General features: G+C 38.2%; 1 long non-coding RNA gene across 1 annotated transcript in view; it reads left to right on the forward strand.

Annotated features, from left to right (window-relative positions):
- Positions 1-602: 602 nt before the first annotated feature.
- LOC125961725 (uncharacterized) overlaps positions 603-25,361 on the forward strand; it is a 31,457-nt gene continuing 6,698 nt past the window's right edge. The window contains exon 1 of the long non-coding RNA XR_007472655.1: positions 603-795. This is a non-coding gene — a long non-coding RNA (uncharacterized LOC125961725). The remainder of the gene's footprint in view (positions 796-25,361) is intronic.

A 25,361-nucleotide genomic window follows, 5' to 3' on the forward strand; every position in this document is an offset into this window, starting at 1 on the left:
TTTCTTGGCCATGCATATGGGATCTTAGTTCCCTAACCAGGGATCGACCCCACACCCCCTGAATTGGAAGGGTGGTGTCTTAACCACTGGACCACCAGGGAAGTCCCTGGGAAAATGTTGAATCTTAATGGGAAGAGGTAAACTGACAAGGAAAGCTTTTCTGAAGGAGATAAACACAAAGCTGGGGGGATATGAAAGGAAGAGCATGGAGGTATGACTTGCTGCATTATGTGCACATGATAACAACCCAGTGGACTTGTCTGGAACAGAGAAGAGTCTTCTAGAGAAGCAATAGAATCAGGATACAGTTAGATCCTCTATCTGGCCCTGTCACCACATCTTTTATAATTTCCCCCTGCTTTTCCATTGCAAAATCAAGATCCTAGACAATTGCAAAAGACAATTAAATTTCCCCTTGCTTTTCCATTGCAAAATCAAGATCCTAGACAATTGCAAAAGACAATTAAATTTCCCCTTGCTTTTCCATTGCAAAAGACAGGTCCTAGGATCTCAACCAAAACTTGGCCTACAGGGTTGCTGTTGAGACATTGTATTTCACAATGGTAAATAAATCTTTCAGCTAAAGTAGGTGGCAACTTGTCTTTTGAAGGCAGAAAGAGGTTGCTAAAACTTATCTAGCTGTGCACTCTTTCCTCACAGCTGTTGGTTTTGGTCAGCTGCACAGAATGATTGTTTGCTTTGGCTAATTCTTAATTAATTTTCTCTGGAACACTTTTCATTTTAGAACCTGTTTTGGACCTACATCCCAGTCTGTGGAATGTCGATTAAAAACATGTAAGTCTAAGTAGAGATAGTGAAGGAGTTGATGAATGTAACTGTGTATCAAATATTGTGACTAGATTGGAAGAAGACTCCTATATGGAAAGTGCATTTTTAAGTGCAGATAGACACATTTAATAAATTGTTATTCGTTTAAAAAGGGAATGATTTTATAGCATAGGATATAGGATCAACTGATCCTAAAACTATGAAGCTGTTGTGTTAATCTTGTGGGGCAAGATCTGTGATATCCTTTGTTATTATAAGGTGATACAGGCTAAAACATCAGCTACCATACAGTTTCAAACTAAGGTTTAGAGACACATGGTTTCTTAGATCTTGTTTATTTTTCTACTTTATTCACAAATCGTCTAACAAAATTTTAAACAATTACTTTCCTTTTTTCCTCACTTTTTTTGCTTGTCCACCTTCCTTTCTGCCTGTCTGCCTTAGTGTCCCTTACTTTCTCCACCTTTGGCACAAAATAGTTCAAGTCTGAAAATTCAGTACCACATTCAGTAGGTTATTCCATGCCTCACTCTGAACTCTCTTTCTCCATTCCAAACCTATTCCTCCTGAGTGGTCCCCATATCAGTTGAGGGTGACTCTCTCTATCCCCCTGCTATCTCTGAAAACCTTGTGATATTCTTGACTCACAAATCCTGTTGGTTTTCTCTCCAGAGCATACCCCAAATGTGTTCTTTTCTCACTGTCCCCACCACCAACATGCTAGTGTGAGCCACAAAGGGACATAATTTGACTCAATTGAAAATCCAAAATAAATATGATAAGGATTATATAAAACAAATTATATGTAATAATTATATTATATAGATGACAAAATTTTTATATAGCAAAAATTAAAATTGGGTTTTATTCTTCTACAACATAGATCCTAAGTTAACTTCAGCATTTGCTAAAATAGACCAATTAACAAAGCTTCATAGATTTAATCAGTACTGGGGTTGAAATTATAGCCATACTTGGAGATTCCACTAAATTTAAATGCTGTACCTTGTATAATCTTAAAAAGTAACTCAGTCAGTATAAAATAGAGGAAAAAGTAGTTATGCCTCACTTTAACTGTAGCCTTGCCTAAATTTCCCATAGTCATGGTACCTATTGCCCTAACATATCTGCAATGGACTATTTGTGCCACCTCCCCCAAAATTAATATGTTGAAACCATAATTCCAGTGTGATGGTATTTGAAGGTGGGGACTTTGGATTGTCGTTAGATCATGAGGGTGGAGTTCTCATGAGCAGGATTAGTGTCTTAAATGAAGAGGGCAGAGAGCTTACTCGCTCTGTTTCTGTCATGTAAGAATACAGTCAGCAGTCTGCAGTCCAGGAGACAGTTCTCATTAGAATGTGACAGTGCTGGTACCCTGCCTGATCTCAGACTTTTAGCCTCCAGAATGGTGTGAAATAAGCCACCTAGTGTATGATACTTCGTTATAGTAGCCTGAACTGAATAAGACAATTTCTAGGATTGCACATAGGTTTTCTAACACATTCAATAATAAACTAGGAATTCCCTGGCAGGTCCAGTGGTTAGGACTCAGTGCTTTCACTGCCAGGCCCTGGTTCAATCCCTGGTTGGGGTACTAAGATCCCGCAAGCCGCATGTCACAGCCAATAATAATAATAAACAACTAAAAGTATAGTAAGTCTTTGGCTCTTACAGACTTGCTTAATAAAATGACATCTCATGGACCTCAATTTAAAAACCTGCTTAAGACAAATTCCAGGTATATTTTAAAACACCGCGAGAGCAAGAAGAGAGTAGAGTGAAATACTTAAGTGTTGAGAGAAAAACTCCACCAACCTAGAATTCTGCATCCTGTGAAATTACTCAGCCAAAGTGAAGGAGAAATAGACTTTCCGAGACAAACAAAAATTTGGGGGCTTTCTTGCCAACAGACTTGTCTTGTGAGAAATGTTAAAAGAAATTCTTTAAGAGAGAAGGAATATAACATAGGTCAGAAACTGGGATCTACATAATGAAAGGAAGACACTAGAGAAACGATAAGTGAAGGGAAAACAGAAACTTTTATTTTTCTTTTCCTTGATCTATCAGATCCCATCTCGTTCAGAATATTATAGCAGCAACATGTTCAATGATTATAGCTCAGGTGTAAGTAAAATAAATGATAGCAACGATCCAAGGAATGGAAGAAGACATTTGGTTTTGATATTATAAAGTACTTGTACTACCCTTAAAACTGTATACTGTTATTTGAATGCAGACTTGGATTAGTTGTAATGTGTATTGCAAATTCTATGGCACTCACTTAAAAATATATAAAAAGAAGTATAATTGATATGCTAATAAAGGAAAGAAAATGGAATCATATAAAATGGTCAACTAAAATCACAGAAGGCAGAAAAGAATGGAAGACAAAAATAGGAATAAAGAAGAAGGATAACATAAAAAACAGTAACAGGGGCTTCCCTGGTGGTGCAGTGGTTGAGAGTCTGCCTGCCGATGCAGGGGACACGGGTTCGTGCCCCGGTCCGGGAAGATCCCACATGCCGCGGAGCGGCTGGGCCCGTGAGCCATGGCCGCTGCGCCTGCGCGTCCGGAGCCTGTGCTCCGCAGCGGGAGAGGCCACAGCAGTGAGAGGCCCGCGTACCGCAAAAAAAAAAAAAAAAAAACAAACAGCAACAAATATGGGAAATATTAATCCAACTATGTCAGTAATTATTCAAAATGGTTTAAATACACCAATTAAAAGACAGAGATTGTCAAAGTGGATCAAAAAATAAGACCCAACTATATATTGCCTATAAGAAGCGCACTTTAAATATAAAGATACATGGAGATTAAAAATAAAGGAATGACTGGCATTTTTCACAGAACTAGAACAAAAAATTTTGCAATTTGTATGGAAACACAAAAGACCCCGAATAGCCAAAGCAATCTTGAGAACGAAAGAAGGAACTGGAGGAATCAGGCTCCCTGACTTCAGACTATACTACAAAGCTACAGTTATCAAGACGGTATGGTACTGGCACAAAAACAGAAAGATAGATCAATGGAACAGGATAGAAAGCCCAGAGATAAACCCATGCACATATGGACACCTTATCTTTGATAAAGGTGGCAGTAATGTACAGTGGAGAAAGGGCAGCCTCTTCAATAAGTGGTGCTGGGAAAACTGGACAGGTACATGTAAAAGTATGAGATTAGATCACTCCCTAACACCATACACAAAAATAAGCTCAAAAGGGATTAAAGACCTAAACGTAAGGCCAGAAACTATCAAACTCTTAGAGGAAAACATAGGCAGAACACTCTATGACATAAATCACAGCAAGATCCTTTCTGACCCACCTCCTAGAGTAATGGAAATAAAAACAAAAATAAACAAATGGGACCTAATGAAACTTCAAAGCTTTTGCACAGCAAAGGAAACCATAAACAAGACCAAAAGACAACCCTCAGAATGGGAGAAAATATTTGCAAATGAAGCAACTGACAAAGGATTAATCTCCAAAATTTACAAGCAGCTCATGCAGCTCAATAACAAGAAAACAAACAACCCAATCCAAAAATGGGCAGAAGACCTAAATAGACATTTCTCCAAAGAAGATATACAGACTGCCAACAAACACATGAAAGAATGCTCAACATCATTAATCATTAGAGAAATGCAAATCAAAACTACAATGAGATATCATCTCACACCAGTCAGAATGGCCATCATCAAAAAATCTAGAAACAATAAATGCTGGAGAGGGTGTGGAGAAAAGGGAACACTCTTGCACTGCTGGTGGGAATGTGAATTGGTTCAGCCACTATGGAGAACAGTATGGAGGTTCCTTAAAAAACTACAAATAGAACTACCATATGACCCAGCAATCCCACTACTACTGGGCATATACCCTGAGAAAACCGAAATTCAAAAAGAGTCATGTACCAAAATGTTCATTGCAGCTCTATTTACAATAGCCCGGAGATGGAAACAACCTAAGTGCCCATCATCGGATGAATGGATAAAGAAGATGTGGCACATATATACAATGGAATATTACTCAGCCATAAAAAGAAACGAAATTGAGCTATTTGTAATGAGGTGGATAGACCTAGAGTCTGTCATACAGAGTGAAGTAAGTCAGAAAGAAAAAGACAAATACCGTATGCTAACACATATATATGGAATTTAAGAAAAAAAAAAATGTCATGAAGAACGTAGGGGTAAGGCAGGAATAAAGACGCAGACCTCCTAGAGAACGGACTTGAGGTTATGGGGAGGCGGAAGGGTGAGCCGTGACAGGGCGAGAGAGAGTCATGGACATATACACACTAACAAACGTAGTAAGGTAGATAGCTAGTGGGAAGCAGCCGCATGGCACAGGGATATTGGCTCGGTGCTTTGTGACAGCCTGGAGGGGTGGGATGGGGAGGGTGGGAGGGAGGGAGACGCAAGAGGGAAGAGATATGGGAACGTATGTATATGTATAACTGATTCACTTTGTTATAAAGCAGAAACTAACACACCATTGTAAAGCAATTGTACCCCAATAAAGATGTTAAAAAATAAATAAATAAAAAATAAAGGAATGGAGAAAAACATACCACGTTAACTCTAATCAAAAGTAAGTGGGAAATGCTGTATTAATTTCAGACAGAACAAACTTCAGAGAAAATAAGATCATCAGGGACAAAGAGGGTCATTACATAGTGTTAAAGGAATCACTTCTCCAAGAAGACATAACAGTCTTTAATGTTTATGTGCCTAATGAAACAGTGTCAAAGTACATTAGGCAAAAACTGATGGGGCTTCCCTGGTGGCGCAGTGGTTGGGAGTCCACCTGCTGATGTGGGGGACGCGGGTTCGTGCCCCGGTCCGGGAGGATCCCACATGCCACGGAGTGGCTGGGCCCGTGGGCCATGGCCACTGAGCCTGAGTGTCCAGAGCCTGTGCTCTGCAATGGGAGAGGCCACAACAGTGAAAGGCCCGCATACCGCAAAAAAAAAAAAGAAAAAAAAGAAAAAGAAAAAAAAAACTGATGGAATGGCAAGAAAAAAATAGATCAATCTACTATAGTAGTTGGAGACTTCAACATCCATTCTGTCAGTAATGGACAGACCTAGCATGCATAAAATTGGTAATGACATAGTAGAATTCAACAGTATCATCAGTCAAGTGGATAATGTTGACATCTATAGACTACTTCGTCCAACAATAACAAAACACACATTATTCTCAAGCTCACATGGAACATTCACCAATATAGACCACATTCATGTTCATAAAACACACCTTAACAAATAAAAAAGAATAGAAATTATATATGTTCTCAGACAATGATGGAATTGAACTAAATATCAACCACAGAAAATGACCTGGAAATCTCCAGATACTTGAATATTAAACAAAACACTTCTAGAAAATATGTAGGTCAAAGAAAAACTCTCAAGAGAAATTAAAATATATTTTGAAATTAATGAAAATATAACTTTATTCTTGTGCCAGAGGAGAATCTACCAGAATTTGGCACTAAATTTTATGAAATTGAAATGAGGGAATCAGTGGCACTTTGGAAGCAAAAAAGTGTAGTAAAAAGGTCTTTGTGCTGGGAGTCAGGAGTCCAAATCCTAATCTGGACAGGGTGTGCGTGAGTCACACAACCAAGGGTGGATTCCATTTTCACATCTGCAAAATCAAGGGGTTTGAACATCAGTAGCTCTTTTTGAAGTCTCACTTTCTGAAATTTTATTACTCTATTTAGGAAAGATTTTAAGAAAGGCATAACACTCAAATTTTCAAGAATTTTATTTGGTTCAAAGAAAAACAAGGGTTTTATTAGATTTGTATGGTTTCTGTAACAAATTATTACAAACTTGGTGGCTTCAAACAGCAAAAATTTATTCTTTCTTAGTTCTAGAGGTCAGAAATCCGAAATCAGCCCCTCCAGGCTACAGTCAAGATGTTGGCAGGGCTACTCCTTGATGGAGGCTCTGGGAGAGGATCCATTTTATTGCTTTCTTCTGCTCCTAGAAGCTCCCTGCATTCCTCATGCATTCCTCACACGTCACTCCAGCTTCTTGCCTTCCTCATTGTATCTCCTACGTGTGTAGTCAAATCTCTCTCTGCTTCTCTCTCATATAAGGATGTTTGTGATTACATTTAGGGCCCACCAGGATAATCCAGGATAATCTTTCCATATCAAGATCCTTAAATTTTAATCACTTCTGCAAAATCTTTTTTGCCATTTAAGGTAACATTCATAGGTTCCCAGGATGAGGACTTAGATATCTTTGGGGGTTACTATTCAGCCTATCACAAGAGCCATCCCAAGAATCCAATAAAAGAAGTCATATTGGAGCCAGTGGAGAGAGAGGATAGAGGTCTGTTGGCATCAACAGACCTAATTTAAAAGTCAGTAGAAATTAACCTGTCACAGTAGGGTAAAATTAACATCTGATAAAATCTAGTGCTAACATGTGAGTATGGAAAACAGACTTTCTCTTATAGTAGTTTTGGTAGTGTAAATAGTTACACCCTTTTTTGGGGAGGGCAAGTTGGCAATATCTATCTAAAATGTATAATAATGTTTGATCCACTAGTTCCACTGTTTTAAACTTATCCTACCAATATATCAGTAAAAGGTAGACTGCCTTTAATTTCAAAGATGCTCACTGTAACTTTGTTTATGGTAGCAAAACTTAAGAGAATTCAATATACCATTGCTGGAGCGCTGGCTTATTAAGTTTTGGTATGAACATGCAAAGGAGCACTCTTTGGCTATTAAAATAAATAATGCATTGAAAATACTTACAAGATATATTATTACATAACGAAGTTAAAGTGCACAGAAAAAGTGTATATTATGATTCATTTTGTGTAAAAATAAGAGGTTATTTATAAATTGGAATGGGCATAATTTTTTTCTGGGAGCGTATATAAGAAACTATCAATAGCAATTTCCTTTGAGAAGAGAGGCTCTAGGGAAGAAAGAATATGTTTCCTTTCTGCCTATACCTTTCTGTTCAGTTTGATGTTTCTAGCTATGCATATATATGGTACAGTTTTTAAAAGTGCAGCCTCTGATACCAGTCAGCCAGAGTTTGAGGTGGTGCAAATAAGATTTAACTATCTCTCTGTGCTGCAGTTTCCACAACTGTAAAATAGGAATACTAAGGGTACTTATTCTTAGGCTTGTTAAAAGGATTAAGAAGAAATGCACCTAAAGCGTTTAAAACACTGTTTGCCATATTTCAAGTTCCTAAAATATTATCTATTATGTCATATTGTTTTTATTTACCCAAAGTCAAAAATGTTATGAGACATTTTTGTGTCTTCTGAGTACTTTCTGTATTTCAAAAAAAGAATAAATTAGCATGAGTCTTGACAGTTTAGGGAACTTTTAGAGGTTTTTGAGCAGAGGAAGCTCATAGCACAAAAGAACACAGATAAAACTTTTCTAGCCTTTGGATTTTACAAAGCATTTTCAGAGATCACTTAATGTTTTAGATTTAAGAGCTGCCCTGCCAATGGAGCACAGGTAAATTGGAAGACAGGTTGGCGTCAAATGGGCCAGAAGTGGTGTTGGCATTGCAATTCAGGTATGAAATAATTGGATCCTGACTAGGTGGTGGAAGCAGGGGAGATACAATTGGAGAGAATGGGACCTGATAATTAGTGAAAGAAAAGGATGAGTCAAGAATTTCCAGTATGGGAACGTGTTAGGGTGGCGGTATTAGCAAAAAAGAGAAAGTTTAGTGACAGGTAGGAAGGTAGAGACTAGTGTTTGGGACTTAGACATGGGATTGGGATTAGTTTGGACAGAATATTGTTATCGAGAGGTTACATAATTAGAAATTCGTAAAATACAAAAGTGAATGAATCAAGTAAAATTTTAGAGTAAGAGAGATCTTTATTATAAAACACAACATCTTTTTATATGTATCTTGGAGTTGGTTATGTTGGTCTGATGTTTTGAAAATCTCGGGTGTCAATATTAGGTGGAACTGTTCTGTTATATAATCAGTAGTAACACGTCACCTGTCATTTAACTGCTTTGAGTCTCACTTTCCTCATACATAAAATGGGGTAAACAATACTATCTATTTTATAGGGTTGTCATATCAAACAAGGTAATATTTGTAAAATGCTTAGCTGTGATCATGCTGGATACATTTTAATGGGAGTGACAGTGGGTCCAGGGGGAGGTGTTTATTCTTGCTGCCTTCTGACTGTGTGTAGACTCTCCAACCAATCATCTAAATAGTCCAGACAAATTTCAGTTGTTTCTGTGAGTAGGAAATCAGGATTTTGAATAGTCAAGAATCACTGTCTCCAGACAAAGATCAGTGAAGTGCAGACCAACTGCTGGCTTTTCTTTTGTTTTTAATTGGAGTATGGTTGCTTTACAATGTTGTGTTAGTTTCTGCTGTACAGCCAAGTGAATCAGCTACGTGTATACATATATCCCCTCCCTCTTGGACCTCCCTCCCACCCCCCACCCCCCAGTCCCACCCATCTAGTCATCACAGAGCACCGAGCCGAGCTTCCTGTGCTCTAGAGCGGGTTTCCACTAGCTAGCTATTTTACACATGGTAGTGTATATATGTCAATCCTAATCTCCCAGTTCGTCCCACCCTCCCTTCCCCTCTGTGTCCACATGTCCGTTCTCTACCTCTGCGTCTCTATTCCTGCCCTCTCCTTTCCTTGACAGTTGTAGTAATGCAGAGTGGTTCTGTTACCTAATGTGAACCTGAGCCATTAGCTTCCTGGAAAGGAAGTGTCCATGTGTTAGATGAAAGTTTTCTCACCCAAGGGCTTTCTGTGGAGGCCTTATGGTTAAAAGTGAGCATGTTTTATACAATTATCCAGATGTTTGGACAGCTCAAAGGCAGGGACAGTCTTCTGATCCTTGTCACTAGTTGGCTGTTGGATCTCTACCCAAAGTTACAGGAAAAGAAACTTAGCAAAACCTGAAGGAGATTAAGAAAAGAGCAGAAGAGAGAATTTTTTCCTCTTTAAAAAGAGACTAAATGTGATCCTTCCCCACCCTTACTGAAGTTTCTCTCGTGTGAAATTCCAAAGAACAGACCTTCAGACACCAAAATCTGAGAAAGAACCAAAGAACATAAATCATTCTTTGTCGACAAGGAGGTGACTAACTCCATTCCTTCTAGTCCACTGCATATGAGAAAGCCCAATAAAGCAATCCCAGTAAAGCACGTACACAGTGTGTTTGCACACCTATACACATGTGCAAATAACTATAAGTATAAAAGTATGAGACCATTCTAGTCCTTTCTGTATCTTCTGTCTCTGATTCTGTTTTGTCTGAAATGACAGAGTTGGTGAATTTCTTGTGCAGTTTCTGCATTTTTTTCACCCAAATATCAGTGTTCCCTGGCCCCTCGGCAGGCAGGTAGACATCCATATTACTGGTTTTGACGGCACATTTATTTGTCAAAACCAATTATAAAAATGTGAACGTCTGAATAGCAATTGACCCATTAAATGACCCGTTACCATTCCTACCAGTAGTGTGTAGGAATGAGAACAAGTTTTATGTTAGAAATCAAGAGACCGAGGTCTCAGGTCTGTAAAACAGGGTTAGTAATTACGTTTGCTCTGAAGCGTGTGATTCCTTCTCCCTTAACCATTCCATTTCATCCCTATCCAAAGCTTAATATTTTCTAATATTTATTTAAAATATCAGCAGACACATTTGAGGCAGACAGATTTGAGGCACACTTTCTTCTTTCAAGTGCAGATAGCGTAGATAAAGGATTAGGGTAATGAGGAAATGTGCCGAAACATAGTTTAGGAAACTCTTTCTCAGTATTACCCAATCAACAGAGAGTTTGAAAACATGTTTGAAACAGATGTCAGTCGTGAGTATAATGAAATAATATCAAAACCCAAAGAATTTAATGTTCAAATCAAAGAGTGGTAAATGTATATTCATATAAGCCCATATTTTAAAAAGCACATTTTCATCTACCCTTATTCTAAGTCAGGATAGAAGACCACCCCCATGGCGCCACTCGCATCTCAAGTCTGATCGGAAGGCAGCCCATTTATCTCATAGCCACACCACTGGAGGAATAGCAGGAGAAAAGAGAGAGTGAGGAAAAAACAGCAGATTTGGGCTTCCCTGGTGGCGCAGTGGTTGAGAGTCCGCCTGCCGATGCAGGGGACGCAGGTGCGTGCCCCCGTCCGGGAGGATCCCACATGCCGCAGAGCGGCTGGGCCCGTGAGCCATGGCCGCTGAGCCTGCGCGTCCAGAGCCTGTGCTCCGCAACGGGTGAGGCCGCAGCAGTGAGAGGCCCGCATACCACAAAAACAAAACAAAACAAAAACAAACAAAAAACAGCAGATTTAGGTGTCATAGTCTGATTAAATGGCAACGATACCTTGGCTTTCTCCAGTTCCTCCTAGTTTTGGAAGTGGAAGACAATTGTAAAAGGAAAAGGGTATGATTTGTTCCTGATCATGAAAGGCAACTCCTTTCCTCTCTCCCTTCCTTATTAACGCCACATGGCGAATTTATCAGTTTCTTTTTTTTTTTTAACAAGGGAAAGAACTAAGGATTGGATAATTATGAAAATATGCTCTGCTTGTAGATTTTCTTTTTAAGTAAATGAAATTTTAAAATGTATTTATTTTGCTAAATTGAACACTCATTGATATTTATTGAATGTCGTTAATTGTTCAATGCTAATATGACGTGATTTTTAAAAATTAATATTTAGCTTTTAAGAAATTAAATGTTAATAACCAACCCTCATATTCATGGAGAGAAACCACAGTGAGCACAGGGAGGTATGGGGACAGCACTGTATTCCAAAACTTTTTTCTAAGAAAAGTCTATTAACATTTATTAAGCTTTTTTTTTTAATTTTTTTTTTAATTTTTAAAATTTGTTAAATTGGGGTATAGTTGTTTTACAATGTTGTGTTAGTTTCTACTGTACAGTGAAATGGAGTTCCCTGTGCTGTACAGCAGGTTCTCATTAGTTATCTATTTTGTACATATTAGTGTATACATGTCAATCCCAGTCTCCCAATTCTTCCCACCCACCCTCTTTTCCCCCTTGGTGTCCATACATTTGTTCTCTGCATCTGTGTCTCTATTTCTGCCTTGCAAACCAGTTCATCTGTACCATTTTTCTAGATTCCACAGGTATGCGTCAATATACGATATCTGTTTTTCTCTTTCTGACTTACTTCACTCTGTATGACAGTCTCTAGGTCCATCCACGTCTCTACAAATGACCCAATTTCATTCTTTTTTATGAGCCAGAGTTTTAAGTGCTTTATGTACATGTCATTTAATCTTCATGATAGCTTTAGGAGGTAGCTTCAATTATTCCTATTTGACCCACGAGCAGACTAAGATACAAGTCACACAGGCACTAAGTGATGGAGTTGAGATCTCAGCATCAGGAGCCCTGGGGAGTATATCACTGACTGAAAATAGAGAACACCACGTTTTAGAAGCAAAAGAACGTAGCAATCTTTCTCGGTTTATGGAGGAAGCACGGACCATCTCTCGTTCATTGAATGGCAATAAAGCTCTGGTTAAAGAGTGTGCTTCTCATATATTTTAATCCAGGTTTCTCAACCCTCAGAACGATTGACATCTTGGGTCAGATAATTCTTTGCTGTTGAGGCTGTTCTGTGGCCTGTAGAATGTTTACAGCATCCCTTAAGTACCAGTAGCAACTCCCCCCCGCCAGAGTTGTTACAGCCAAAAACATCCCCAGACGTTTCTAAATGTCTCCCTGGAGGCAGAATCGCCTCTTTCAAGAATCATTGCTTGAATCTAATCAAAACATTCACTTTTCTTTAGTACCTCTGCTGCCAGGCCTCATGTGGCTGACACAGAAAATACTGAATTATAAAGGTATGTGAAATCATATTGATTTTATGTCCATTTTATGGACACTTCTAATTTTCAGAATATTTCAATGAGTACCTTACTATAAAATATATAGGAAAAGCATTATAATCCCATTGGCAAATAAGGACTTTGAAACATATAACTGAAAGGAGACATCAATTTTGGTACAAAGAACTCAAAACACAGAACAGAATTTGAATTTTACACCTGCAAACTGATTAAAAGACATTGGGTAAATCTCCAATTTTTAGTCTCAGTTTTCCTCATCTGTCAGATGAGAATAATAATCTTGCTTCTGCCCCTCACAAAGCTCTTGGAACAAATCAGAAGATCACGTACAAGTACAAAGTGTCCTCACTACTGTTGGTTTGCCAATGCCCATCCAGAAAAGTAAGGGCTGAGATGAAATTGGAATATCACAACTAATACTCTCTTTCCTTAGACTAAGTGTGACAAATATGTGGGCCCCACTCCCTTGACTCTGCAGATACTGAAAATTCATCACAGATCTCTTTCCCAGTGTGACCCCAGAACTTCTCAGAAACACACTCCAGACAGCTATACATTGCAGTTCAGATTTTGAACTTGAAACCAAATCTATTGGTTGTTTCTATATTACATAATGCTGTCACTTGATTCTGAATCCTTCAAAGATCAGCTACTTTATACCTTAGTATTTACATAAAAGGTTAATATATTGGTATTTTAACAGGGAAGTCAGGTCAATTGACAAATCCAACATTTACCTCAGCCTTCCAAATGTGCAGCCTGTGATGAGTCAGAAATCTCCAGCCTCATTTAGGACGCAGGCCTGAGTGCCATAGTTCTCAAACTATAGAGGGCAGCTGACACACTTGGAGAGCTTGTTGAGACAGATAGCTGGGCTCACCCTCAGAATCTGACTCAGTGGGTCTTTGAGGGGACTTGAGAATTTGCATTTCTAACATGTTCCCAAATGATGCTGGTATGGCTGGTCCAGGGACCACATTTTGGAAACCACTGCACTAGTAAAAAGACAACTGCCTTAGAGCAAGAAGACCTCGGCTTGAGACATCCTTCTGGTTTTTATAATTTCTGTAATCTTGGGGAAAAAATGCTAGTCCTTCCTAGGCTTGAGTTTAGTGCTTTGTAAGGTGGTTCATGAAGCCTGATCTGCTTACCTCATGGAGTTGTTCTGAAGATTAAATTGCATCGAGGACATGGGAGATTCTTACAAATGCCAAATGCTCTTGAGGAGTAAATGCTTGTTAGTGCTTTTGCCGTTATTTAGAGAAGGTGCCTTTTTAGCCTGGAAGTTCAACCAGCTATTTATGGACCCACTTCCTCATGGGCAGTTGACCAGCTTTCTCTCCTCTCCCACGGCCACGGGCCAACTGCCGCAAGGAGCTACATGAAACATGTCAGGTCTCTATGTAATGTTCCCACATATTTGTCAGGCTTAACCAGAGTCTAAGTGAAAGAAATGCTTTCAGAATGTTCTGAATGTTTGGCCCAAGTCATTGTTCGCCTTTGCTGGTCTACAGGGAGTAAAGGGAATCTGTCAGTCAGAGATGAACTAGGGTGGGGCCATCAGCCACTGGCAGTTACTCCTCAGAGATTTGCTGTGACTCATGACAGCAATTTGCCAGGGGGAGGGGAAGGAAATTATCTGGAAAACACCCTCAATAAGAACTGAAACGAACATTCTGGGAAAAAGAAAAAGAAAAGTGAAAATTATAAAGAAACAAAGTCAAGTTCCCCAAAAGATCAATCTCGCCAGAATTTTTTCACTCAGAGTAGGAAGAACCCAGATCTTCATATTCTGATTCCAGGCTCTGACACTTATTTAACTGTAACTGTCGTTAATGTGATGAACAGAAACTAATTTACTCCCCAGTCAATTGTACCTTTCAGTTTAATATAATTCTGTTAGCTTTCTGTCAATGGCAGGTTTCAGAACCTCATTTTTTTCCAGGAGATAAAGTCCAGTGGGAGGAGTAGAAGGAAGATTATCCCAAAGATCTGAAAGAAAATTAAATCAGCAAGATTTGGAGAAACCAAATATGATAATTGAGTCTACAGTCTGCTCATAAGATGTAGGACTATAGCTCTTCCCCTGGCACTGTCTCTGAGGATAAGGCAGATCAACAGCCACTAAGAGAGCTTTTAAATGGTAGCAAAACTGTTCTAGTTGCAGGGTTTACCTGGAAAGTTTGCACTTCTTTTTTCATCTAGAAGATGGGGGGGTGTAACATTCTCTCTCCAAACAAACCCATTTGTTTCTTTATTTATTCATTGAACTCTTCTTGTTTAGTTCCTGGAAATACTCCCTAAGAGTTATCTGACCTTTGGAATTCCTTGCAATGCAGAAGGCCAACCACCAGGAAAATCTACTCTAGGGTGTTCTGAAACACAAGGTAGCATCTCAGATATACTCATGAAAAAATTGAATCAGGTAGGATGTGATACTTGGTTCTCTCTTTTTCTGTGGTTCTTCTCTAAGAAATCTGCTGCCTTTGCCTCCAGATATGGGCATCATCGTTTTCCCCTAAAGTCCCCAAGTTACCAAAGTATATATTGTTCTTGCTTTCAGTTCTTTTTCTACATGAATATCAAGGCATGCTCCAGTGACTTTCAAAGTTCTCTCTAACATAGGTTTTTGTCTGTTGGCAATTGTTCCTACTAGCACTCTTCTCTCCAAAAGCATTGACTTGTCTCACTATGAACTGGAGTGGGACAACCAGAAAAGCAGAGACTTGGAGATTCTTTCTAAAACCTGATTTTCTTGATTCCCTTTTCTTGAGGTGACTTCTCCTTCAAGATACCCCACTATGGACAAATTTGAAGTTCATGCTGGAACAGTCTTTTTCGTTCCAAGTTACACTAGCTACCTCAGACTTTAGCACCATTTTTTACCTTCTCAATGTCTGTGGACCCTTCTACTCATCAATCACATGTATATTCCATTGTCCACTAGTTCAGCCTTGATTGCTTTTAATGTCTAATTTTCTAGCCCAGATGATCATTTCATAAGACCATAGTCATAATCCCTCCAAGTGGAATGGATTTTGATCTGGTCCCCAAACTAAGCTAACACCTGCCTTAAAATCAGCTAATCTTTATCGAGGTCTATGCATCAAACACTGCGCTAGGGCTTCCCTGGTGGCGCAGTGGTTGAGAGTCCGCCTGCCGATGCAGGGGACGCGGGTTCATGCCCCCGGTCCAGGAAGATCCCACATGCCGCGGAGCGGCTGGGCCCGTGAGCCATGGTCGCTGGCCTGCGCGTCTGGAGCCTGTGCTCCACAACGGGAGAGGCCACAACGGTGAGAGGCCCGCGTACCGCAAAAAAAAAACCAAACAAAACAAAAAACAAAAAAAACCACTGCGCTAATAGTAATAGGAAACACCTATAGGGTGCTCACTATTGCCATGCCCTGTGTGCTTTGCAACTCGATAACTCAGTTTTTTGTATAGCAACCCCATGAGGTTGGCATTCTTATTATTCCCATTTTGCAGATGAGAAAACTGAGGTACAACGAGGTCAAGTAACTTCCCATACAGTTAGCAAGTGGTATTGCCATGATATGAGCCCAGAAGTCTCTCTACATAGTTCACAATCTTCACTACACCCCCATCCTGCTTCTCAAAGGGTGAAGCTCTTTATAAAGGTTATCTCAATGAGTCATCATAGCAACTGCATGAGATAATTCCTGTTGTCATTCTCATTTTAATTTGCAAAAACAGAGATTTAGAAAAGTAAAGACCCATGATTTATTTAATGTAGAACTGTAACAGAAATGTAAGTACAACTGATACTAAAGCCTATATCCTTATTCACTGTTCTGTTCTATGTTCATCCATAAACATTTTCCTCTTTACCTCTTTCAGTGACACTTTTAACCAGTGTTTCTCAAACTTAAGCAATGTCTGTGATATTATAAGACATATAAGAAGAAAAAATGTTTTGGAGGCCCAATATTGATTTAAATTATTTTTATTATGTTACATAAAGACATGTAAATATAAAACTAGATAAGTACTTTATATGCTTGCAGTTTTTTTTATGATTGCAAAACCAAAATTAATTTACAAATTAAATAAAAATACAGCCAAGAATTCAATAAAAAACAGTTAATATGAATAATATCAAGCATCATTTCAAGTGCAAGGGTTTTTTTGTAAGATTTAGGTGATAAAGATTTTATTTTTTATATTTTTATTGAAGAATAGTTGATTTATAATGTTTTGGGAGTACAGCAAAGTGATTCAGTTGTATATATATATATATATATATATATATATGTATTCTTTTTCAGATTCTTTTCCATTGTGGGTTATTACAAGATATTGAATATAATTCCCTGTGCTATACAGTAGGTCCTTGTTGGTTATCTATTCTATATATAGTAGTGTGTATCTATTAATCACAAATTCCTAATTTATCCCTCCCCACCTCTTTCCCCTTTCTAACCATAAGTTTGTATTCTATGTCTGTGGGTCTGTTTATGTTTTGTTAATAAGTTCATTTGTATCATTTTCTTAGATTCCACATATAAGTGATATCATATGATATTTGTCTTTCTCTGTCTGACTTACTTCACTTAGTAGATAATCTCTAGGTCCATCCATGTTACTGCAAATGACATTATTTCATTCTTTCTTATGGCTGAGTAATATTCCATTTTATATATATACCACATCTTCTTTATCCATTCATCTGTTGATGGACACTTAGGTTGCTTCCATGTCTTGGCTATTGTAAATAGTGCTGCTCTGAACATTGGAGTGCATGTATCTTTTTGAATTAGAATATTCTCTGGATATAAGCCCAGGAGTGTAATTGCTGGATTATATGGTAACTCTATTTTTAGTTTTTAAAGGAAACTCCATACTGTTTTCCTTAGTGGTTGCACTAATTTACATTCCCACCAGTAGTGTAGGAGGGTTCCTTTTCCTCCACACCCTCTTCAGCATTTATTATTTATAGACTTTTTGATTATGGTCATTCTGACTGGTGTAAAGTGATAACTCATTGTAGTTTTGATTTGCAGCTCTCTAATAATTAGCGATGTTGAGCATCTTTTCATGTGCCTGGTGGCCATCTATATGTCTTCTTTGGAGAAATGTCTATTTAGGTCATCTGCCCATTTTTTGATTGGGTTGTATTTTTGACATTGAGTTGTATGAGCTGTTTGTATATTTTGGAGATTAATCCCTTGTCAGTCACATCATTTGCAAATATTTTCTCACAGTCCATAGGTTGTCTTTTCATTTTGTTTATGGTTTCATTTGCTGTGCAAAAGCTTTTAAGTTTAATTAGGTCCCATTTGTTTAGTTTTGCTTTTGTTTCCATTACTCTAGGAGACAGATCCAAAAAAATATTGCTGCCTTTTATGTCAAAGAGTGTTTGCCTAAATTTTCCTCTAGGAGTTTTATAGTATATGCTCTTACATTTAAGTCTTTAATCCATTTTGAGTTTATTTTTGTATGTAGTGTTAGAGAATGTTCTAATTTCATTCTTTTACATGTAGCTGTTCAGTTTTCCCAGAACCACTTATTGACGAGACTGGCTTTTCTCCATTGTATATTCTTGCCTCCTTGATTGTATATTAATTGACCATAAGTGCATGGGTTTATTTATGGGCTTTCTATCCTGTTCCATTGACCTATGTGTCTGTTTCTGTGCCAGTACCATACTGTTTTGATTACTGTCGCTTTGTAGTATAGTCTGAAGTCAGGGCGCATGATTCCTCCACCTCTGTTCTTTCTCAAGATTGTTTTGGCTATTTGGGGTCTTTTGTGTTTCCCTACAAATTTTAAGTTCTTTTGTTTCACAAGTGCAAGGTTTTGATGGACAACTTTGTACTGAAATGACATTTTCAATGTGACCATTGTAATAATTGCTATGGAAGAGTTGTTTTGAGCTTGGCACTCTTGACTACCATATATCATGTGATAATACAATCTCCCACCCATTGTCTTTATTCCATGTACTGAGAAATTTTTGCCTGTACCATGTTATCTGGCCTTCACATGCCAAAGATATTTGCATAGTAAATCCATCTCTGTTCCTACATAATTAGCCCACAGTAATAAAGACAGTTTAATTTGGTGCTGATTTGTCCATTACACAGGACACACATGGCTAGTCTGTTAACAACTCCTGTGGATGGTGATGACAAATTTTATCCATTAGCAAACTTTATTTGAAGGTCACCTAAAATGGAAAGGTATCCCTGCATCTCTGAATCTTAAACAGCTAGAACTACTTAAATGTCTTAAAAACAACAGCAACAACAACAAAAAAAAAAACCTTAAAGTGCTGTCTCAAAGTAGACCTGTAGGAAATACCCAATATACACTAATGCACTCACATGCATACACACAAACACACACACACATGCGAACACCATTTATGGTGTTTTCATGTGTTTTAAAACATCAGCTCTGGAAGAAGGAAAAAAGTTTTTAAAAATTAGAAGCAGTTTCATGAGTAAATGAACTGAATGCCTGTTAGTTCCACTACCAGCAAAAACAGCAGCATTTAGAGATGAATGTGTATTCTCAGATTTTCGATTCAAAATTGGGTTGCATGTTCTTGCTTCTAAGTGAAGAGAGAAAGGGACCTGGAAAAAAATCAGGTGGAGGATAGTCATGGAAACTCCATTTTTCTTTTTACTATACTTCAAGGAAAAGGAAAAACTGCTCAGAAGAACATGAGCTGATATCCTATGGGAATGAACTTCTGTAACCACAGGAGAAACGGAGGCGCCAGAGTAGAGAAAGCTGCAGGACAACCACATTTCTGGACCCAGGAGCTTTGTATACAGTGTCAAAGGACTGATAATATGGTAGTTAAAAGGGTTAAACTTCAAAAAATTTTGTTTTTATTGAAGTATAGTTGATGTACAATATCGTGTTAGTTTAAAAGGGTTAAACTTTTATTTTGCTCATACTTTAGGAAACTGAGGGAAAGGGTTAGAATTCCAAACTGTTAAGCACTCTGTTTTCAACTTCTTGAAAACTAGATTTTGATCATTTGTGTATATTAGTCATGGTGATTTTAATAATGGCAATAAACTAATATCTATTTGCATTTTCCATGTTAATATCTTTACATACATTATTTTATTTCGTTCTCTTGATGTCAACAACCACATGAGGTGGGCATAATTAAAATCCCCATTTTTATAGGTAAAGAAAATTAGTCATGAAGAGGTTAAAGAATTTACTCAGAGTTAAGCATCTATCAAATGACAGAATCAGGATCAGAGCCTGGGTCTCTATGATCCCTAAGCCGGAGTTCTTAATCCCTAGCACAAAGTTTCCTTCCAAAAAGCACTCTCCAGGTAATCAAATCCTAATAATATAATGCACCCCAGCAATTAGCTGTCAAGCCTGCTTATATCTTTGATGGGAAACCTGAGACCCACAGATATTAAATGAATTCTTTAAGCTTATAAAACTAGAAGTAAAACTGGGTTCCAAATTCGCAATCCAATGCTTCTACCACATATATTATTTTTTGAAAAAAATAAAAACTATTAACATTCTGTATTTTTTATCTAATTTAATTCTCACAATTCTGTGTATCCAGTTATGCAGAATTAATTACATTAATTTCATATGTAAGAAAATGGAGGCTGAGATGTTAAATTCTTAGTAATCTCAAAATTAATTGTTTTGATTTTTGTAAAAAAAAAATCATAGTTGAATTATCCCTGCTCCTTCTTCTGTTAACTCTGGCCAGGCACTGCTATCCCACAGGATGCAATGCAGGCCATCAAGCTAATTCAGCTCATTAACAGGTTTTGTTCATAATCGAATACCTTCTGACCAGTTTCCAGTTTACCCTAAACCAGGTTACCTCTCATTGTCATTACCCAGCAGTCTCTGAAGGCATTTGAGTTTGTGAGTTTGTGCTAGCAGAGTACTTAGAAATTAGGGTGACCAGCTATCTCAGTTTGCCCAAGACTAAGAGGAAGAGTGTTCTCAGGACATGGACTTTTCAGGGCTAAAACCAGGAAAGGAGTAGGGAAAGCAGGATAAGATGGTAACCCTGTTAGATATCCATGAAGTATTTACTATTTACAGGGAGGAGCACAGCTTTATAAACACATTCCAAGCATCATTCATTCATTCATTTCAACAGACATTTATTTTCTACTCTGTGTCAGACAACTGCTAAGCACAAGTGATAAAAGTAAGAGGGAGAATCTGCCTTAAGTGATCATAGCATGTAGGAGAGGGGGACAAGGCAAACTTACAAGTAACTGTAGCCCCAGGCAAAATGATGAAAGTGATGCTGGAAGCTGAAACGAATGTTCTGTGTGTATATTATACAGCCTGTGTTTTTGAGTCAGCATTATCTAGAGTTGAATCAGTGCTGCCAATTAGCACCTATATAACTTAAAAAAGGTACACAGTGTCTCTTTGCCTGTTTCCATATATGTAAAATATAGATAACAAAGTATGTGTCTCATGGGGCTATCACGAAGATTAATTGTGGTAATAACACCTGTAAATTACCAAGCATCATGCCATTCACAGAATAATTACTCAAATGTTAGCTTCCCTTATTGCTGTTATTTTTATTCTAATCCCTGGACTCTAAGATATGAGGCTCCTCCTAATGACTATTTTCATGGTAGAAATGAACGGTAGAAACTGCTATATGATCACCAGTCCATTTCTTGTTCACGTGCTACACTACAGTTCATGTCCTCCATTACACCATTAGGTGAAGGGATGGAATGTGAATAGAAGAGAACTGCACCCCTCTAGGCCTTGCCCAAAACCTTCTGTGAGATCCTCCATGTTCTTTCCCCCTTTGGCTTGAACTAGACAAGTAAAGTGACCCTGAAAGCCACAAGTTACAGATGGCAAAACCACATAACTCGAGAAATACATGTCATGAACACTCATTTTGGGGCTGTGTATACGGAAGACATAAACTTCAATCGTGCTAAGCCACCAGATTTCAGGTTATGTGAGTTTAGAGAAGCTGACCAATATTAGAAGTTTTTAAACTCTTTGGTCTCTTTCTGGTATGAACCCAAATACAAGAAGAAATAGAAAAAGTTAGTGTATCTCTCTCTTTTTTTTTTTTTTTTTTGGTCACTTTTGATTTTAGTGTCATGTCTAAGAAACCATTACTTAACCCCAAACCATGAACATTCTTCTAAGAATTTTATAGTTTCAGCTCTTACATTAACATCTATGATCCATTTTGAGTTAATTTTTGTTTATGGTCTGAGGTTGGAGTCCAACTTCGTACTTTGCATGTGGGTATCCAATTCTCACAGCACCATTTGTTAAAAAGATTATTTTTTTCCATATTAAATTCTTTCTATTCTTGTCAAATATCAATTGACCATAGAGATGTATGTGTTTATTTCTGGACTTTCAAGTTTATTCCATTGATTTACATGTCTCTATTATGCTAGTACTCTCTTGATTACTCTAGCTTTGCTGTAGGTTTTACAATTGAGAAGTGTGAGCTTTCCAACTCTGTTCTTTTTCCAAGTTGTTTTGACTATTTGGGTTCCTTTGCATTTATATATGAAATTAGGATCAGTTTATCCATCTATTTTTTTTTTTTTTTGCGGTACGCGGGCCTCTCACTGTTGTGGCCTCTCCCGTTGCGGAGCACAGGCTCCAGATGTGCAGGCTCAGCGGCCACGGCTCACGGGCCCAGCCGCTCCGCGGCATGTGGGATCTTCCCAGACCCGGGCACGAACCCGTGTCCCCTGCATCGGCAGGTGGACTCTCAGCCACTGCGCCACCAGGGAAGCCCTCAATCTATTTTTAAAAAGCAAGCTAGATTTTGATAGGATTTTATTTGAATCCACAGTTCAGTTTGGGGATTATGACCATTTAAACAATACTAAGTCTTCCAATTAATAAACATGGGAATTCTTTCTATTTATTTAGATCTCCCTTAATTTCTTTTAATAATATTTTGTAATTTTCCATGTACAAGTCTTGCACTGCTTTTGCTAAATTTATTGCTAATTATATTGGGGATTTTGGATGGTATTGTAAGTGAAATTTAATTTCTAATTCAATTTCTTTTCTTGTTATAGGTCTATTCAGATTTTCTACTAGATATTTTTATTAATAGATTTTATTTTTAGAATAGTTTTAGATTTACAGAAAAATTGAGCAGATAGTAGAGTTCACATACACTCTCACATAGTTTCTTTCTCCAATTATTAACATCTTGCATTAGTATAGTACATTTCTTACAATTAATGACCAATATATTGGTACATTATTTTTACCTAAAGTCCATGTTTTATTCATATTTTTTTCAGTTTTTACCCAATATCCCTTTTCTATTCCAATATCCCATTGAAGATACTCCATTTCATTTACTTGTAATATCTCCTTAGACTCCGCTTGGCTGTGACATTTTCTCAAGCTTTTCTTGTTTTTGTTGAGCTTGACGGTTTTGAGGAGTACCGGGCAGGTATATTTGTTTTTCACAAAGAATGTGTATGCATAGTTTTCAGAATCAAAACTGACTTTCCATGTCTTGCTGTACAGATTAAAGGTAAAATCTACACAGGAGTTATTGTAGGGGCCATTACACAGGAGGCATTTAAAAAAAAAAAAGAGCACCTTAATTCTATTGTATCTTGTATTGGTTTGCAATTTCATGAGGGCTCATTTTTTTACTTTATTTTCACGATAAATCCGTTGACTTCTTTAAATCATGAACCATAAAGTTTTCTCTTCTGTGTTCTCTGAAGTGCCGAGTTTATGCTGTGTGTTCACTAGATATCTGGTGGTCAGTTATTTCAGAAGCACTGAAGTTCCTTATCCTACTACCCAAATTCCTTAAGCATCTAGAACTCAGAGATTTATTTCTTTGGGTAGAGAAAACATTGAATAGATTACTCATTGGCGATTCATATCTCAGTGGGAATGCGTTATTCGATGTTGTCCTGAGTAAAGATTTTGATATGGTGTAAGGGGTAGATTGATTTGTGGACCCCACTATTTCTTCACCTTGTATTGCCATCCTTGCCAAGTGACTTTGCAGTTCTCTTATCATGAGAGGAATTTTACTCATATTGTGGTTCAAAATCCAGCCACGTGACTTGCCTTAATGAACAAAATGAAAAAAATGGTGTTGTGCCATTTCTAAGCCTAGGCTTCAAGAAACATTTGTTGTCCCCACTGACCTTCTTGTACTTCCACCATCCCCATGACAAGGACATACCCAGACTAGCCTGCTGTTCCAGAAGGAGGATGAGAGACATGTGGGGCAGAGCTTCTCCAGATAAACTTTCCTAGTCGAGCCCTGCCTGGTGTAGAATTTCCAGCCAAGATGAGATACATGAGCAATTCCAGCCTAGATTATCTGACCTGAAGCCAACCTACACTTGTGTAGGCTATGGTAATACATGATTCTTTTAACTCACAACATCATAGTTGATTGATTCAATAGCTTATAATTTAGGGCAGCCAGATGTTGAGATGGGCAGGATGAAGTGCCCATCAATAACCTGAAGTGAGCAAAGGAGGGAAGTTCAGGAGCATCAGATATGAATATTGTCCTAAGTTATCCTGGTGTGTCGCACCCAGTCTGGTGAAATGGGTGCAGTGGTGGGGGTCTTCTGGTACTGGAGAAAATCTAGCAGGGTCTGCTTAAACAGATATAGCGTGTGCCTAATAATCACAAAATGTAATATTTACCGACTGTTTACCATTTAATATTCATTACCATACGCCATAACAAGCAAGGTACACCTGGACTCATTTACAGAAAGGAATTAACCAAATATACAATTACATTTACAATGTGGCATAATAAATGCTACAATAAGGGTAATAGAAGTTGCTACTGGATAAAATCAAAAGAGATACCTGAACAAGACTTAAAGGAATAGCCGTGGCCAAAAATGAAAGAGTTAACCAAACAGAGGGAAAAGGGTGGGGAAAGAGAACATTAAATATAAAAGGCATTAGTTATTGAACTCTTACTCTGTGCCCGCCACTGCTGTGTGCTTTACTTGTATTGAAACCTTTACATCAACCGTATGAAGCCAGGACTTTTGCAGATGAAGAAACAGGCTGAGAGTGGTTATGTGACTTTCCTAAGGCCATAGAATTAATTAGCAGAAGAGTTGTAGTTGGAACCCATTCTTTCTACTCTTGGCCAGTGCGCCATAAGGCGCCCTCTCTCTCTCTCTCTCTCTCTCTCTCTCTTTCTCACTCTCTCTCTCTTTGAGGCCATGCTGGGAACACCAAGTTTCCAGTCTACTGAAAAGAGAACTCCCTTCTCCAAGTTCATCATCACTTTCCTGTCTTCCTACAGTTGGGGATTTCTTTCTGGCTTCAGTGCAATTAACTTTAAACAGCTGTGTCACACTGTGCTCAGAATAAGAGGCCAGCCAGTTGGGGTGAGGCCAGATTATGGGTCACAACATCCTGAAAGCAAGAAAAGATCTGTGCAGATGTTTTGCTGTAACACTGGCTCCCAACCTTCCCATGTGAAGCCCTTCCAGCCAGAGCCACCATTCGCTCTTAGCGCTCAAAAGTCAGTGACTATGGTTTCCAACCCCAGAAAGGGAGGCGGGGGAGTGAGCTGGAGAGTCCATTATTCTTAAAAGCATGGTGTCAAGGCATAAAACAAACAGGCAAATTTAAAAATGCAAAGCCCACCCAACTGCAGTTCGGGGAAACTGCTTTAGTGTATAGGAGCTGTGCTGGTAAACTGCTC

The sequence above is a fragment of the Orcinus orca genome, chromosome 17 (genome assembly GCF_937001465.1).
Source record: "Orcinus orca chromosome 17, mOrcOrc1.1, whole genome shotgun sequence".
NCBI classification, from domain to species: Eukaryota; Metazoa; Chordata; class Mammalia; order Artiodactyla; family Delphinidae; genus Orcinus; species Orcinus orca.